At 44.0% G+C, this 5,004-nt stretch overlaps 1 long non-coding RNA gene across 1 annotated transcript; it reads left to right on the forward strand.

Annotated features, from left to right (window-relative positions):
* The first annotated feature begins 2,926 nt into the window (after positions 1-2,926).
* Positions 2,927-3,547, forward strand: LOC141022437 (uncharacterized). Its single transcript, XR_012183745.1, has 3 exons — positions 2,927-3,093; positions 3,178-3,216; positions 3,311-3,547. It is a non-coding gene; the product is annotated as an uncharacterized lncRNA (long non-coding RNA).
* Positions 3,548-5,004: the final 1,457 nt, after the last annotated feature.

A 5,004-nucleotide genomic window follows, 5' to 3' on the forward strand; every position in this document is an offset into this window, starting at 1 on the left:
CAGCGCCAATGCCGCAAGAACAGGATGTCTCGTCCTCCCTGAAGGACTTGCTCAACACCGCGACACTGGACGGATCGCCCCCTCCGCGCTACCCTGTGTTGCACTTTGACATGTCCACCATCGACGGGCGAGAGATGGTTTCCGTCGATTCGAGCGGGATTGCCCGTTCCTGTGTGGAGGAAGGCCCGGTGATCTTTGTGGACCAAGTGGATGGGAAGAACCACATCGCGAGGGACCGTCGTCTTCCCGGCGAACCGTTTGAAAGCGTCACTCAACTCATCCAATCAGCCGGTCTCCAGTTGCTCGCAGCTTTCGCCCATCTGCCTCTGTACGTATGCCCCTCTCCACGCCTACATCATCAATTTTCTTATTTCTAATGTAAGACCTTTTTTTGACACTACACTATGGAACGGGGGAGTACCTTTTGTTTATTGATCTATATGGGGCTCGTACTGAAATAGTGTACTATTTCAGTTAGATTATCTGTCTTTAGTAAATTGCAAGCTGCATGCAGATTTCTGGCCTCGTATCATTTTTCGCCTGTAGAGAGCGAAATGACAAGTTGTTATTTTCTGTTAGCTTGGCCACACCTGCTGATTCAGCCTGCTTGTTCCATTTCAGGTGTGAGGGGCACCAGCAGGGAGGGGGCACTGCATCTTCAGAAACAGCTCTTCCGGAACCCCAGCATCTCCACGCCGAAGCCTCACTTTATCTGTTGTATGACAATCGCTGCATCTCCCTCCCAGTCTTATCTAATTGTTTGGTTTATCATGTGGAATGTGGATTGATTGATTGGATGCCTGGGCTAGTTAGGTTCTCGTACAGAGATTTGAAATTCCGTCTTCTAACTGCCTGTAGATTTCTGGCATATTATCAATTTTGTATACAAAGCAAAAAACAAAATGAAGATGTTTTTTCTACTAACACGGGCACATGGCCAACAGTTACACAAAATTGTCTGCAGAAGCTGCCTGTAGATTTCTGGCCTCTTACCTTTTTCATAGAAAGTAATAGGGAAAAGGTTCACTTTATCTCTTAATGTGCCCATACTACAATGGTAATTTGAAGCTGAACTGCTGTAGTTCTGCTGACAAAACTGCTTGTTTCACTTCAGGCGTGAGGAGGAGCCTGTGGCTGAGACTGCATCAGCACATTCAGCCCAGATGCTGCAACCCATCACACCGACATCCTCGGCCTCTGTTCAGGCCGATGCAGCGGTAACTCAGGAGGACACCGTTCATGTCTTGCCGCCACTTCTGCGTTTTCTTTCATCGTCACCCATTTGGGGCTTGCGCCGGGGGGACTGGGGATACGCATTCTTCTACATCAGGATTGATCTCAAGGGATCTTTCCACACGTATCCTCCAGTGGGCGGGCCATTTCAGAGCTTAGAGCAGCCTTGCAGCGCTATCGACCGCTATCTTGAAGAACAATGACATCCCACAATGTAGGGTCTCTCAACTTCATTCCAGATTTTCATTGTTTATTTTTTCCTATTTGGTGTGCACACTACCAATAAAGTGATTTTTGTCATGTAGATGTAGTCCATGAAAGATAATCGCAGTTTGTACAGCATGAATCTCGAATGAACTTATGACCCTGGAGTTAAGACTGTAGAAAAGCTAAATAGTTGACATGAGTAAAACTACCATCCTGAATTATTTTCTTATTTCATGCCTTCGGATCACCTTCAGTTGATGAAACCTTTTTTTAACTGTATTTTTGAGGGAATTGTCCAGATATAGTGCAGCTGACTATTAATAAAGTGCACATAGATATTGTACTACTGCTTTGTAAGTAGATCTGTTTTTATCTGGATTGTAACTTAAATAATTGTTAGCTCTTATCCAGGCACATCCACACATCTTTGTTACCTCGTGGACTAAACAGCGGTGATAGCTTCACAGAAGGATAATGTATTGGGAACTTATACACATGTAAAAACATTTCAGTGTTGTATTATGCTGTTCTTACTTATTGTTGATTACTACCATAAGCCATGTCAAGAGGTCACTTCAGAGCTGTTTGATCCTATCCAACTAACCTTGCACACAAACTACTAGTTCACTCCAAAAGACCATTGTCGTGCTGATAACAACGACATGGTGCTTAGTATCACTTTGTGTTCTCCTCCTTTCAAAATATATAACATACTGTACTAATCTTGTATAATGCAACTAGGTTCATGGATCAACCTGGGATGTCTCAAGTGGATAAAGTCGTACGCCAATGTCTCTACTGGCCTGATGGCACAAGGAAGAAGTTGATTGATGAAAGGCGTGACTGGATGCGCCAATTGGTTCAAGCTCCCTGTTTGCTCTCCGGGTTTGCTCTCTGTCCCTCCCTACTTCTCTCATTCTTTGTCTTGTGGCTAGGGTTGTACTAGTTCATGGTTATCGTTTTACTTATTCATGTAACAATTAATTGATGATCAGGCGTATGCATTTCTTAATTTAGGATCCCACATACGAACTCAAAGATGTAGTGTGCTTCGAGTCTGTTCATGGGCCCAATGACCATACTAGGCTGTACCATCATATTAATTTCACTGCAAAGACTAAAGGAGCCGATGATGATTCTAACTGTGGCATCGAGGATCTATTCTTCGCTGAACTCATGTGGGAGCGAGGTGAACGTATAGAATTGGTGGTCAGCTGTTTCTGCGTGCTTAAACCAACCGACAACGGTATGACATGCTCTTATCTTTGCCTGCATCTTGTGCAAATACAGTTTTGTGGGTTGCACTAATTTGAACTCATCTGTTACCTAGTACTCACCCTTGTGCCAGCACATCCCTTAAATTTGAGCTTTTTACATTTGTAATGTCTGCTTAGTGGTTTGTGCAGTCATGTGTAATAATAACTGCATACACGCTTTCTTTTTTGCCATCTGCTCTTCATTTATTCTTATGTGATTGTGTGTCGGTAGTTATTTAAAAGTTTAATGAGGATTTCCCTCCTTGTAAAAACTGAAGGTCGCTGCGATGCTTGTGATGCGAAGCACCCCAATGATGCCGCATACACTCATCAAATAAGCCCATTGGGTGAATATGCTAAGCTTGGTAACATTGTGTATGTGGGCTATGACGAAGACGTATGTATGGTTTAATCCCTGTTGAGCTTGTGTTTACGTTTTTCGTTGCCTTATTTTTTGTTAATTACATGTCTTTTACTATAGTTGAAGGAGGAGGAAGAAAGAGTAAGACGTTACTACGAGGTAATGACATCTTATCTTAGGCATAGGTCCTTTTTTAGTTGCATGATGATGTTGGCTGCTTGGTTGATTATTCCTTTGCTTGTGTATTCTTTAGGGCCGTGATGATCCAGAGGGAATGAATCGAAAATTGACAACCATTCAGACCTAAATATCTGGGTGTGGCAGCTACGGGGAAGAGACTAACAATGGCACTCGCGTGAAAGAAATATTTGAACTTTCTTAATTATTACTTCTACGTTAAGGTTTTCTAGTTGTAAACTCAAAAGTAATACTATGTTCTTTCGCTAGACCAAAAAGGAAAGGACATGTGGTTTGAGATGGACTTACATAAGCAAAGGGGATCCGTAGCTGCCATCTTGCAAAAATCCATTTATCAAAAGTGGTCACACATAGCCTGATCGGCTTCTGAATTTTTAACGAATGGCTTCTTATGTGTATGGATTTTATAAGTATGCACAATCCAAACAATTTCCGATTTTATAAGTAGGGCAGGCTGGGGGCGCCATGATAGGGAGGAAGAAGAGAAGGAGGTTGAAGATGAAAAGTTCGATCAGTTTTGGACTTTTGGATTAAGATCTAGTGGTTCCTCTGAAAATGACTAATGGACGAAAATCTAGTGGTTCCTGTGAAAGTGACTAATGGATGAAAAAATCAGGCTTTGCATACCCGCTTGGATGAGCACCAAATAATTGGCGCGCCCACCTTTCCCCAGCCCTCGTAGTTCATTTCATGAATCTTTCGACGAGACACGGGCGATGAAATCAGTCACCAATTAATTGGCATTCCCACGGTTGGCACGACAGCACCGGCGCAATCCAAACAAACCCCCTCCTCCGAAAGTGGTCAAGGATTACGACCATCTCCTACTCGTCGAGCCACCGTGGCTGCAGTCGCCGGTTCCCCGTCCCCGCATCACCGTGTATTGCATCATAGAAAAACTAATTAGTATAGTTTTTTCAAGAGGTACTACCTTCGTTCTTGTTTATTGATCCCCTTCGTATTTTGTGCTAAATTTTAACCTTAAAATTAACTAACATAAGGTTAATGTACGTCATAAAAAATAATATTATTGCAAACTATGTTCAAATACGAATCCAACGATATAATTTTTTGTGACATACATTAATATTTTGTTACTTAAATCAATGATCAAAATTTAGCAAAAAAAAAAGAAGAGACCAATAAACCATTCTCATGGAATGCAATATAAATGATTTCTTAAACCCTAATCCCAGCCGACAACATGCCACCCCCTCCTCCGGGTAGTCGCGGGCGCGGGCGCGGGCGCGGGGTCGGATCCCCCGTCGCCAACCCCGTGGCAACCAGTCTCGGCACTCGCGGCCACCACCTTCCGCTCCACCCCGTACTGCACTTTGATGTCCCCATCATCAACGGGCGAGTGATCGTTTCCGTCGATTCGCATGGGCTACTCGCCGCCGCAGCCCGTTCCGGCTTGGACGACGGGCCGATGGTCTTCGTAGACATAGACATGGACGGGAACTTCCTCACGGACCATCGTGTTCCCGGCGAGCCCCTCGAAAGCAATCCGCGCCGCCAGTGCCCACCTGCTCGCCGGAGTAAATTGCAAAAAACCACCACAATTGGGGATCCTAATTCAAAAAACCACCACCTTTCGTTTTTTTTTTCAAAACCCACAGCCATTGTACCGACAGTTTGCAAAAAACACTAATGGATCGATTAAAGCAGTTTAAGTGAAAACCTGACAGATGGGTCCCACTGTCGGGTGCCACGTGGCAGGGAAAATTGATGGAGACGTTAAGTGACCGG

The sequence above is a fragment of the Aegilops tauschii genome, chromosome 5 (genome assembly GCF_002575655.3).
Source record: "Aegilops tauschii subsp. strangulata cultivar AL8/78 chromosome 5, Aet v6.0, whole genome shotgun sequence".
In the NCBI taxonomy this organism is placed as follows: Eukaryota; Viridiplantae; Streptophyta; class Magnoliopsida; order Poales; family Poaceae; genus Aegilops; species Aegilops tauschii.